A 13,751-nucleotide genomic window follows, 5' to 3' on the forward strand; every position below is an offset into this window, starting at 1 on the left:
AGACAAGTGTACTTGGATGTAAATAACTGTTCTGTATATGTATATATGATTATTAAAGCAAAACACGTGTACAAAAAAGAGAGAGAGAAAACTCTTGTGAGTAACTGGGCTTTGCAGAAAGAGCAGACCGCTGTCGAGAACTGAATTTCTGGCAAGAAGACAACATCTTGGAGGGTTTTCCAAAGCCCCACTGGTTTCATGTGCTCTTGAGATTACACTATACCTTCCTGGGGGTTACAAATCACATGGCAGTCTTGTTTTGGTGTATGTCTTCTGTCTACCTGTCGATAATCTTGTAGGTAGGTGGGGGGAACCTGAGGATTTTAAGCTATTTTGAAGTGTCTGTGTGCTGTCGCTTCTAACTTGTGGTTTGAAACCAAACTCACTTGAACAAGACCATTTAGATTCACCCCACCCCTGCTCCTTAGGCATCTCTGCCTGGAAGAAATTCCCGAGAGACACTGCTGCCTGCAGGTTCATTGTGGACGGAAGCAGCCCAGGGAGCAAAAAACCCAGGAGGACCCACCCATTGCCCCATTGAAACAGCACTTTGTAATATTTGCTTCCGATTCCTGGCCATTGTGACCAAAGACCTGCTTGGATGAGCCTTCAGGATGCTACCGGAACCATATTTCTATGGGGTTTCTAGGCCTTGGCGACTGACAGAATCCCTGCTGGGTTTTGCGTGCTGTGGGTTCCCTTGTGAGGAGGTGGCCGCCAGCACATTTTCCAGTTGCTACTCTTTGCACCCATGAGGGCTAAACGCTTGCTGTTCTCCGAAGCGAAAAGCTGAGATTCTCAGGTAGTCGGACGCTGCGCAGGATTTCGGTTCAGTGCAATTGTCCGCCGCAACCGTTAAGCCACTGCTTGGCGCGCTAGGCGTTGCGATACCGAATGGCGAGTTGGCTTTATGGCAAACACCTCATCTGGATAAGTTGCTTTGTCGTACAGCACTATCTGGGCGTGGGGCGGGAATGGCACAGATGCCATGAGAAATGGTCCTTAATAGATGTTTCCTAAACACCAGGGGGAAACTGATAGGCCTGGGTGCTGAAACAATGCCACTGTTTTAAAATACCAATTTCTGGGAAATAACCACTGTGATTTGGATGAAAGGGGGAGCGAGCCTTTTGTTGCTGTGGATGTCTGAGAGATTTGGGTGGTGGTGGGGAGGCAAGAATGGAACAAGATACCCTTTCCCACCCTACTCCTCTTGTAAATCTTGCTGCTCCCCCTCAGAGGAATTTATTTTTAATTCAACATGTTTTTATTTTTGCAGAAGTGACCGAAACTTGGCTTTTTTCTAGAGGCTGATGTTCTTTGTGTTCAGAGAGATGTTTTTTTTAAAAAAACTGTTCCCTGTCACTAACCTGAAGGACATTAACCAGCAAAAGTTGGTAAGAATAAATGAGACAAAACTGGAAATAAGAATAGAAAGAGCCTACAGCTCCCCCACCCTAACAGTTGGGAATAAAATCAGCAGCTGTCAGCTCTGAAATGCAGTCCTCTTAAGGCACTAAAATGCAGTCCTCTTAAGGCACACTCTCTTGTGCCTTAGCTGCCAACGAGAGAAACCTGTATTGACCATTCTGCATGGTTATGATTTTTCCCCAGTAGCCCGCTTTTGGGGGCTGAGTTACAATCCTTCATCTCCACCCAGAATCCCTGCTTCAAAATGCTTCTCTCTGCTTTCTGGTCAGCAGGAAAACTACTGACCAGAAGGGATTGGTTCTGTACTTTTCAGTTTACAATAGCTAGCTTCCAACTGGAGATTCCTCAAAAGGACTGGTTGTGTGTGTGTTTGCACAGTACAGCAGATAACAAAACAAAATCGTAATCAGGCATATTACAAGGACATTTTTATTCAAATTACAAGGAGATTTTGACTGAACATTAAGAAGAACATTCTGGTGGTAGGAGCTGCCCAACAGTGGAATGGGCTCCCTCAGAAGGAGATGGGCTCTCCTTTGGAGGTTTTTAAACATCTGCCAGGAAATACAGTGGTACCTCTGGTTACATACCGTATTTTTTGCTCTATAAGACTCATTTTTCCTCTCCTAAAAAGTAAGGGGAAATGTGTGTGCGTCTTATGGAGCGAATGCAGGCTGCACAGCTATCTCAGAAGCCAGAACAGCAAGAGGGATTGCTGTTTTCACTGTGCAGCGATCCCTCTTGCTGTTCTGGCTTCTGAGATTCAGAATAATTTTTTTCTTGTTTTCTTGTTTTCCTCCTCCAAAAACTAGGTGCATCTTGTGGTCTGGTGCTTCTTACAGAGCGAAAAATACGGTACTTAATTCGTTCCGGAGGTCCGTTCTTAACCTGAAACTGTTCTTAACCTGACGCACCACTTTAGCTAATGGGGCCTCCTGCTGCTGCTCCTGCGCCGCCGGAGCACGATTTCTGTTCTCATCCTGAAGCAAAGTTCTTAACCTGAGGTAATATTTCTGGGTTAGTGGAGTCTGTAACCTGAAGCGTATGTAACCCGAGGTACCACTGTATTTGATTCCTGCATGGCAGAGGGTTAGCCCAGATGACTCTTTGGGTCCTGGCCAATTCTATGGTTTCATTCAGAGGTAGATAATACAGAGACATCTGCAAAAGCCCACTGTGTGCGCACTTTGCTGTCCATAGCAAAACCACTTTGCAGATATCACACATGGAAAAGGACAGAGCAGACAGGGCAAGAGGGCTCACAGCTTTGTGATAAACCAGGAAACTGGGGGACTTCTCTTTTTCCCAATTTGCTGTCTTTTTAAGTCCTACAAAGCTGTACGCACACAATAATTTTTGCACCTACTGTACTGTCGCCCAACGCATGGTCACAGTTCAAAACAAGCAACGCATGGGGGAATTCCATTCTACGGCTCATTGTAAGTATGTTACCAAAGAAAAGTCTTGAAAGGCTGCGTTCAGTAATGACTCATTTCTTGCCGGACTTGTGGAATTCTGGGCTATGGAATTCTTTTGCACGGGAAGCCTTTGGCGGCCGGAACACCAGAAGCGAGAAAATTAGGATGTCAAAAGTTGGCAAGACTCCATATAAGTTGTGCTCTAGCTGAAGTTTGTTGGGAACGAAATCAATGAAAGGATGCCTCCCCCGGCTAATTTCTGGTGTGTGTTTTATCGATTTCGGGGAGACTGAATGGTGCTGGGACTTCACTCGCTAAGCTGAGTGACACAGAGTTCCCACCCACCCACCAAAAACAATGACAAAAATAGTTCTGCTTCCTACAGTTCAGGCCAGATCTAGCATCATCTGAGGGAGAAAAGTCAAATGGCACCCCCTTGCGGTAAAAAGCCAAATAAAATTAAATGTAGTCATTAAATAACTGGCAGTTTCTTTAATACCTGCCTCCTGAGACCACTGTGCCAATTGTGGTGGCCCTGGCTGGCTGCAAATGGGATAATCTTTGCTAGATCCTGCAAGTGCGGAAGGTGTTCAGACACTGTAAATGAGGGACGCAGCACAAAAGAAGCATCATTATTCAGACGACCCAAATAATGACTAGTCATTATTCAGACTAGTCTTTCCCAGAGAGATAACAGTCTGGAATAGCCTTCTCCAACAGACACTCCCTGACTATTGGCTGTGTTGGCAGGGGCTGATGGGAGTTGCAGGACAGCAAAAAGCATTGGCGGGGGGCACCGAGTTGGGGAAGTCTGTCCTAGGAAAACATGGAATAACACACGTGAAGCTGCAGGGTTTTTAATTAGTTGACAGGATAACCCAGTGCGATTTCACCAGCAATAAGAACTCTGCTCGTTTGCATGTTTTTAGATTTTGCTGATGGCTAGTATCTTTTAAAACACAAAATCTAGACTAGCCCTGGGTCAGCACGTTGGAAGCAAAATGGCCTAGATGTTATTTTTCTCCTCTTTAAAAAGTAAACAACAAACCATAAGCCTCAATCTGTTTCTGTATATCTGCTCTTACTGTGAATTTAAGCCAGAAGTGTACTGAATCAAAACTGTTGATCTTTTTGTCACATGTTGACTGTTGATGGTTCTTTGAACTATGTCTACCTGAGATTTGCAAACTAAAACCACAAAACCCACAAGAAGGGGGGCGGAAGGGACTGAAACACAATTTTTATTTTTTTAAAGAATCTTTTCAGAACTAACACTCTAAAGTTTGAGGTGTGTATCCTTTCCAACCCTTACATTCAGACATGGACCCACCAACTTTGCCTTGCTGGTCATTGTGTTTAAAAGAATGAATCAGCCTTTCCTAACCTGATACCCTCTAGAGTTTTGGACCAGGCAACCCAGCTGTGCAGCTGGGGTTGATGGGAACTGTCGTTCAAAACAACTGGATGGGGAAGGCTACAGCAAAAAGTCCTTTTCTTTATGTGCAGCAGAGACATAATAGTTTTAAAAATAATAATAAACTTGTTTCACCATCTCCTCTTTTCTTGTACGTCATCATTGGTTTCTAAAGACAAGAACAGCTGTTGCCATGGGATAGTGGTTTTTGAAATAATGTAAATATTTATATCTATAGAGAGGTATGTGTATATGTTGGTGTGTACATATGCACACGCACACACAATACACACATCTGTCTGTCTATATCTCCATATGACAAGGTGTTTTATCTGAGCAAAAATTAAAAATGGAGAAAGACCCCCTTTAAACATTTGAAAGCTGTTGCGGTGTTTTTGTTGATGGGAATATGAATGAATCTGCCTCTATTTCTATGACTGGAAAAAGTGGCTGCAGTTACAAAAACAGGCACTTACGCACGTGTAGAGGGAGGGAGGGGAAATTTGTGTATTGCAGGGAACCTTGGGGCAGGAGGAAGATCCACGTGTTCCACTGTTTGTGGAATTTGTTGTTGAGCGGCTGTATCATATGTGTTACCGGAAAAATCCGAGGGCTCCCTTGGACAAAAACAAAGACACCAACCAGGATAACTTGGAGCAAAACAGCAGCCTGTAGGCTTGGCCTTTATTGAACTGTTGCAACAGGGTGTTCCCCTCACTTACAGGAGAGAGGAAAGACCCAGAAAGCAGGTGTGCAGGACCTTATAAAAACTTTTGAAATTTCCATCCTCTAGGTCAGTGTTTCCCAAACGTTTTTGGGCAACGGCACACCTGTTTACTGAAAAAAAAATCTCGTGGCACACCACCATTAAAGCCCCGCCCCGTGACGTCAGCGCGCAGCGTCACGCCGGGAGGGACGCACAAAAGTGAAAGTTTTTTCCCTCCCCCTTGCCGGGGAACCTCCAAGCTTTGGGCAGGCAGGCAGAGCTGGGAAGGGGGTTTCCAGGGGACACGGCAGCTCCTCGAAAGGCTTCTCTCAGCTGCGCTCAATCCTCCTCGGAGAGGATTTCCCCTCCGGTCCCATGCCTTCGTTTGGGGCATCGCTCCGGCTGCTCCCTCTCCCGCCGCGCAGGAGCGATGCCTCTCTCTGGCTCTCCCTCCGCGCAGGCTGAGGGAGGGAGGGAGGTGCGCGTGTGACCCGTCTCTGCTGGGAGACCAAACCCAGCGAGGCAGAGTCGCGCGGAGGCGCCCAGGCAGCGCTGCCGGCTGCGAGGAGGAGCGCCAGGCAGCAGCAGGAGGCGCGGCCTCTCCTCGCCGCCGCCGCTCCGCCTCTCGCCACCCGACTCGCCCGCCTCCCTCCAGGCATCTCGCGGCACACGAGGCAACGTCTCACGGCACACTCGTGTGCCGCGGAACACCGGTTGGGAAACACTGCTCTAGGTCAAGCCCACCCCCAGAAACATCATGCATACATTACAGAAAGGAGGGGTTGACATCATGCATACATTACAGAAGGGGTTTACATCATGCATACATTACAGAAAGGAGGGGTTTAGGGGGGAGTTGTGGTGGTAACCTGAGTGTCCTGTCACCTGGCTGGTTCCTCCTTTCCCCCTCCCCATGAGTCACTTCCAGGAGACAAAGGGGAGTTGGCAGTTTCCTGCCCCCAGAGGGAAGATCTGATCATTGTCCTTTGTTTCAGTCCATGCTGAATCCACTCACATGTGCAAGTTCTTTGTGATCTTGATGGTCTTCTGTCTAGGACCATCAGGGTTGGCATAGCAACTGGGCAGGGCTCCTGTGGATGTGCTGGGATGGTGAAAGGATTATGGCTGACCAGAACCAAGCCACCCCCCTTTGATAGTCCTTGTCATGTGGAGTAAAATAAAAATGGAACAGTGCAAATCTAATGTATGGTTGATTTTTCTATGAATTTATAACAGAAGTGTGGCATATGTAGTGTGTGAGTGTGAGTGTGTGAAGTTTGTACAAACTGAATGATTGGGGTGGGGGGTTCCTGCTACATATGACAGTCACCCTGCCCAGAGTCTGGCAACCTGGGCCACTTGCTCTAAATTCAGTCCAGTTTAGAAATGCATTAAGCCCATGAACGATTATAAAGAGGCCCGACCGAAGTCTCGCCAACGTATCTTACAAAGATGCTAAGGTTGTGCACACTTTCTTGGGAGCTGATCGAGATCAGAGGTGGGTAACCTTTTGCCCAAGGGCTGCATTCTCTTCTGGTCAACCTTCCAAGGGCCACTTGTCGGTGCTGGATGCAGCCAGAGACAAAAGTGGGCAAAAGCAATTCATATAAATTTTAAGTGCACAGTAGGGACGCGGGTGGCGCTGTGGGTTTAAACCACAGAGCCTAGGACTTGCCGATAGGAAGGTCGGTGGTTCGAATCCCCGCAGCGGGGTGAACTCCCGTTGCTCGGTCCCTGCTCCTGCCAACCTAGCAGTTCGAAAGCACATTAAAGTGCAAGTAGATAAATAGGTACCGCTCCGGCGGGAAGGTGAACGGTGTTTCCATGCGCTGCTCTGGTTTGCCAAAAGCGGCTTAGTCATGCTGGCCACATGATCCGGAAGCTGTACGCTGGCTCCCTCGGCCAATAAAGCGAGATGAGCGCCGCAACCCCAGAGTCGGTCACGACTGGACCTAATGGTCAGGGGTCCCTTTACCTTTAGGCTAGATTTTGTGCACCCACTCTTCCTTATCCCCCATCCAGAGAAGAAAGAGCTATCTCGGGTTCAAGGGCACATCCCAGCCAGTCAGAAACACTCGAGGAGGGTGTAAAACAAGGCCAGTGAAGGGTGCAGCCTGGGAAGATGGGAGCGTGGCATGGAGAGACTTCTGAGGGCCAGACAGGACTGCATTTGGCCCCTGGGCATGAGATTACCTACCCCTGATCTAGATTAACCCTTGTCCTAATTTCTCAGAGCTCTTCTTAGGTTCCTGGGAGGCGATGAACCTTGTACAGATACGCAGTTTTCCAGCGTAAGGGGCCTGTCGTTGCAGAGGAAGTGGCAGTTAATAAGAACAACAGACGAGGAATAAACTCTCGTCACAATTGTTCCGGGAGCTTGTCACAGCCCAATTAAGGCCTTTGCTGAACAGCTGATTTAATTAATGGATCTGCCTGGGCATTTGCATGGCATTTAGTTGTGGTCATGTCCGAATGCTTTCATGAAGCTGAGCAAGCTGGGATTATAACCATGAGCAACTGTTTTATTTTTTTTACACAAGCAGCAACTCTGGGAGCTCTGAAACTGCCTGAAGCAGAAAGGTGGGGTGCCTCTTTTATTTTTTAAGGGTAGAAAATGAACAAATGATTGACCCAGAGGCATAGAGCAACATCCCTTAGCCACAAGGATGCTATATGGCTTGTAAAAGGCCACAAAGGTAGCAAAAAAAAAAGACCTTTGGCCCTAAAATTTGGTCTGGTGCCCGGGTGTTGAGCTAGGTGGGTCTCTTGGAAAGTTTGCAGTACAGTGGAAAACGCCAATAATTCATTTCAATTGGGTTATTTATTAGTTTGTCCATTTCCGAACCCTTTGCCCTTCCCCTGATGTTTAAAAGAACAGCAAGTGTAAAATTATGTAAATTTAGGAAGTTTTCATGCTTGCATTTCCTAGGTGAAGGCATACTACTTAACTAACTGACCAATTGCATTGCAGAGAACTCGGTTCTGCCCCCTCTAACATAATGCCCCCCCCCATAAATCCTGGCTATGCTCATGTTTGCAGCCATGAGGGCTAGTAGCTTAGGATTCTAAAAACAGCCCTTAAACCAAACTTGTGGGCAAGACCAAATTATTCAAGATAGGAAAATCCCATACAGAGTGTAAATGCCCTGCCCCATCCCCCAGCCAAAGACATCTCCAAGCTGAGTGAAAGGAAAACAAATGGTTGTATGGAACCCTGGAGGAGGAGAGGAGGGGGAAGTTGCAGTGGAAAGCGTAGCGTGGGGGTGGGGGCCATGGACAGTAAGGAGTCTTCCATCACCGTTTCTCAGCTGCAAAATCACCCCTACGCAGAACTGCAATTTAGCAAAGAACTATCACACCTTTCTCGTGGATTAGTTCCAAATGTAAAGTGATTTCTATTGGAGCAAAAAATATTCACATCTAGTATACACTCATGGGGTCTGAACTGGCTCCATGAAAGAGATTGGGAGCATAATGGTGAGCTTCCTGGAAACATTGGTGGTGTGCAGTAGGAACAAATTCTACGTTAGGTATTACCAGCTGTCTTGATTTCGGTCTTCCAAATGTCATAGCAACTTCATTCAAATAGATGGTGGGGGCACATTTGGAATACAGCATACAGCTGTGGTCAAACCCCCGCCCCCAGAATATAAACTGCAGGAAAGGAGGGAAAAAACCCAACACAGCTAAGGGAGGATATATTGCCCATAAATTGCCATAATGGCATAGCTATCACGAGTTTCAAAATTATTCATGGCCTGTCTAAACGTCCATCTGTTTCCCTGTTCATTCTTTTTATAGTTGCTGCTCTTCATAGTTATTGCCTTGGTCAGCAAGCGTGAAGTACAGATGGATGTGAACAACCGCTCTCAAATATATATATGCTATATATCCTCCTCTGTTGCTAAGGACACTGTTAAAGAGTTTAATGGCTAGCACAGAAATGCTCAGCCTGATTCTAATCTGCATTAAAAGTCGTGGTGATACTTCAAAGGGTAATAGATATACTGTGGCATAAACTCTCACATGCCCAAAAGTGCATGGTACAGTTTATCATAAAACATTTTTATATGGCCTGTTGACAAGCTCAAACGCAGTTTACACAAAAATTAGCATGTCAACAAAACAATAATAAAAGCACACAATGCAAGGTGGCCTCAGAATCTGTAAAAATGGAATGAAATACTTTATTGTCACTTGTACAACTTGTATACAGTGAGATTACACGAGCACCCCTCACTCAGCTCTCTTAGTCTTAATTCCCCTCGTTTACTGACACATACACACACACCAAACCCGAAAGTCAGTTGACCTGTTATCTTTTCATTCAGCAGCCTAACAGCCCATGGATAGAAGCTGTTCTTTACCCTGTTGGCGCGACTAATCATGCCTGAGGGCAGGAGATCAAGAAAGTGCTGGCCAGGGTGTGAATCATCCCTGAGAATTTTCCTCACTCCCCTGAGGCAACGTTCTTCCGTTATTTCATCCAGCGGATTCACAGGACAGCCCATAATATTTTGTGCTGTGTTCACCACCCTCTGTAGGGACTTCCTATCAGATGAAGTCAAACCAGAGTGCCACACCGTGATGCAGTATGAAAGGACACTTTCTATTGTGGACCGGTAGAAGGAGATCATCAAATGTTGACTGACATCGTTCTTTCGCAATACTCTGAGGAGATGGAGTCTCTGTTGGGCTTTCTTAACCACCTGGGTTGTATTAATTTTCCAAGGAAGGTCTTCACTGATATAAACTCCTAGGAATTTAAAGTAAGACACTCTCTCAACACAGCCCTCCCCGATGTACAGCGGGGCTAGTTCTCCTCTCTTCCTCTGAAAGTCCAACACCATCTCCTTTGTCTTGCTGATATTAAGGTGCAAGTTGTTCCCTAGGCACCATGTAGATATTTTCTGGATCTTCCCTCTAAACGCTGATTCATCTCCACCTGTTATTAAACCCATTATGGTGGTGTCATCTGCAAACTTAATAATTGCAGTAGACGGGTCAGATGATACACAATCATATGTATACAATGTGCTAAGGGACTTAGCACATACAGTGGTACCCCGCAAGACGAAAAACCCGCAAAACGAAAGGTTTTTTCGTTTTCGAGTTGCCTCGCAAGACGAATTTCCCTATGGGCTTGCTTCGCAAAACGAAGCTTGCCCCGGGGACAGCGGGTCTTCTCTTTTGAAGCAAGGGGCGGCGGGGAGAAGCGATCTTCTCCCCGCAGCCCCAGGTCCGGGGACAGCGGGAAGCGCTTCCCGCTGCCCCCGGACCTCTTTTGAAGCAAGGGTTTGCGGGGAGATCGCTTCTCCCTGCAGCCCCTTGCTTCAAAAGAGGTCCGGGGACAGCGGGAAGCGCTTCGCGCTGCCCCCGGACCTCTTTTGAAGCAAGGGGCTGTGGGGAGATCGCTTCTCCCGGTGCTGCGAAGCCGGGCGGGGGGGCGGGAACACCTGCCCCAGCCACCCCGCTTCGAAACGCTGCTCCGAAGCGGGGCGGGGGGCGGGAACACCTGCCCCAGCCGCCGGGCTCCGGAGCGCTGCTGCGAAGCCGGGTGGGGGGGCGGGAAAACCTTCTGAAGGCGGGCGGGGGGGCGAAGGTCTTTGTCCCCCCTGCCTGCCTTCCCAGGGGCTTTTAAATCGCCCCGGATAGCGGAGAAGTCCTCCGCTGTCCCGGGGCGATTTTAAAATGCCGCCCGCCAGCATTTTAAGATCGCCTGGACAGCGGAGAAGTCCTCCGCTGTCCCGGGGTTTTTTAAAATGCTGGGGGTGGGAAGAAAAGCCCTTGTCCCCCCCCCCCCAGCCTTCGGAAGAGGTCCGGGGACAGACTGTCCCCGGACCTGGTCTGAAGGCGGTTTCCCTAGGAACGCATTAATTGATTTTCAATGCATTCCTATGGGAAACCGTGCATCGCAAGACGAAAAACTCGCAAGACGAAGAGACTTGCGGAACGAATTAATTTCGTCTTGCGAGGCACCACTGTATCCCTGTGGTGTGCCAGGGCTGATTTTTAAGGAATTAGATGTTACATGTCCAATCCTCACTGTTTGTGTCCGATCTATCAGAAAGTCTTTAATCCAGTCACAGATAGTAGAAGAAAGGTTCATGTCAACTTTTTAATGAGGGTTTCCGGAAGGATGGTATTAAAAGCTGAGCTATAATCAATAAACAACATCCTGACATAGTTCTCCGGTTTCTCTAGATGACTAGCTGCAAGATGAAAGGCGGTAGCTATCGCATCATCTGTGGACCTATTTCTTCTATAGTTAAACTGATGTTTATCAAAGTCCTGTGGAAAGCAGGTTCTAAGGTGTTGAAGGACCAGTCTTTCAAAGCATTCCATCACTACAGATGTTAATTCAATAGGTCTGTAGTCATACATCTAGCACAGGGCATTGCAAATGCAACAACAGGCATTATTTTGAATAATAATTTTACTATTTATATTCCACCCGTCTTGCTGGGTTGCCCCTGCCATTCAGGGCGAAATCATTAAGTGGTCCCCCATGTGGCCCGTGGGGGGGGGAGTTTGAGAACCATTGGTCTAGAGCAGTGGTTTTCAACCAGTATGCCATGGCGCCCTGGGGTGCCTTGAATGATGGTCAGGGGTGTTGTGGGCAACAATGGCCTCAGTTTCTTTTTCCTTTCCTCCCTTCCCTGATGCATTCTCACATCTCTGCCTCCCCATGGCTTGCACAGCTGTTTATTGCAGCAGCTCTGGCCAGAAGCTCTGCAGGCAAATGGGAGGGGGGCAGCTCAGAGTCCAGGGGCAGCAGCAGTGGCTGCCCAGAGGACTCCCAAAGAGAGGGGAGAGGAGGGAACATTCCACAAGGGAGGATATTCAAAAAAGGGTGAGAGGCTGCCAGCTCTGCAGGCAAGAGGTGACATAACTGGGCTCCTGAGCCCCACAGGGATTCAGCAAAAAGAATGCAGTTGGCCATGGGAGCCGTGGACTCCAAAAAAGGTTGAAAACATCTGGTCTAGAGGAAAGCAACAAGAAAACACTGGAAAGCATGGGCTGTTTGATTGATGCAACAGCATCTAACCCCCCTGTAAACAAATCAGAATGAATGCTCAGTAAATAGCAAATGAGGGATCACGCCCAATAAACAGGTCACCTGGAGCGCTTTTGTCCTGTTTAATTGCGCAAGGTCCTGGCTAAACTTTAATCCCAATTAGGCACTTAATTTTGAGTATATTAACACACTGGAGTTGGTGTGGTTAGAGATTGTAAGACTAAAGGTCTGGGAGTGTCCAGGGTTCAAATTCCCACTGGGCCATGAAAGGTGACCTTGGGAGTCCAGTAGGTTTTGCCATCTGCACCGTATAATACATGATTCTCCTGTACCCCAATGTAAAATGCTACATCCAATGTAAAATGCTACAATGTTAAAGGAAAATATAATGAAAATGACCCCTGTAAAGTTATCAAAGATTTATCACAATAGTGATAATCTATGCTGGAAATGTAAAGAAAAGGAGGGTACCTTTCACCATATGTGGTGGACCTGCCCCAAGGTGAAAGACTTCTGGGAGAAGATTTATAATGAGCTGAAAAATTGCTAAAATACACATTTGTTAAGAATCCAGAGGCCTTTCTTCTTGGAATAATAGGTCTGGAATTGCCCCAAAAAAGATGTTAGATTGTTTTTGTATGCCACAACTGCAACTCGAATTTTATTAGCCAAGAACTAGTCACTGCCTCTTAGCCTGGCATACCTCACAGGGTTGCTGTGGGGATTAATGGAGGGGGGGGGGAGAGAACCATGTGCGGTGACTGGAGCTCCTGGGAGGAAAAAGGCGGGGTAGGAAATAAATCATCAAAGAATGGATGCTTTTGAATTCTGGTGCTGGAGGAGACTCTTGAGAGTCCCATGGATTGCAAGAAGATCCAACCTCTCCATTCTGAAGGAAATCAGCCCTGAGTGCTCACTGGAAGGACAGATCCTGAAGCTGAGGCTCCAAGACTTTGGCCACCTCATGAGAAGAGAAGACTCCCTGGAAAAGACCCTGATGATGGGAAAGATGGAGGGCACAAGGAGAAGGGGATGACGGAGGACGAGATGACTGGACAGTGTTCTCAAAGCTGCCAGCATGAGTTTGACCAAACTGCGGGAGGCAGTGGTGTTGGAATGAAACCACGACAGACAAGTAGCAGGTGTCATGTGAGAGGCGTCTGCCGGGGCGAGCCCCGGGAACTCTCTTTTATTGAATATTACAAACATTGCCACAGGTGTGCTTGTGGCTGATTGGTTGATACAAACACAAAGCAACTTGTTGCTGATTGGTTAACATAAGTACAAGGCGGGAATTACATGTGAACATTAATCACCGATAGATTAAAGGCTGGGAAACGGAGCTGGAACTAGACAGGCATGAAACCTCCTAATTAAATTATAACTAAAGATTGATATAGCATGACTAAAACAATTACTAATGATTGATCATAACATGAAAGAATAATTGAATTCCGTAGATGTGGTCAGCTGTGCATTAAGTACAGGTCATAGTGTTTTTCATGAACTTAAGATGAACTGAGCAGTCTAGGGAAATGAGGGAATGTCTTGGTCTTTGGAACAGGTTGTACAGTGTGTGCAGAAGCAGAGAAAAGCTTATACGCGAAACTTCCCAGAATGCCAGAGAAAAGAAGCAAGAACTTCCCATAATGCCACAGTTATGTGGAGAAGCAGAATTTCCCTTCACAATGGAAGACAGGAGTGCCTGGCGTGCTCTGGTCCAGGGGGTCACGAAGAGTCGGACACGACTAAACGACCAAACAA

Source organism: Podarcis vaucheri (genome assembly GCF_965113315.1).
Source record: "Podarcis vaucheri genome assembly, chromosome: 9".
Lineage (NCBI taxonomy): Eukaryota > Metazoa > Chordata > Lepidosauria > Squamata > Lacertidae > Podarcis > Podarcis vaucheri.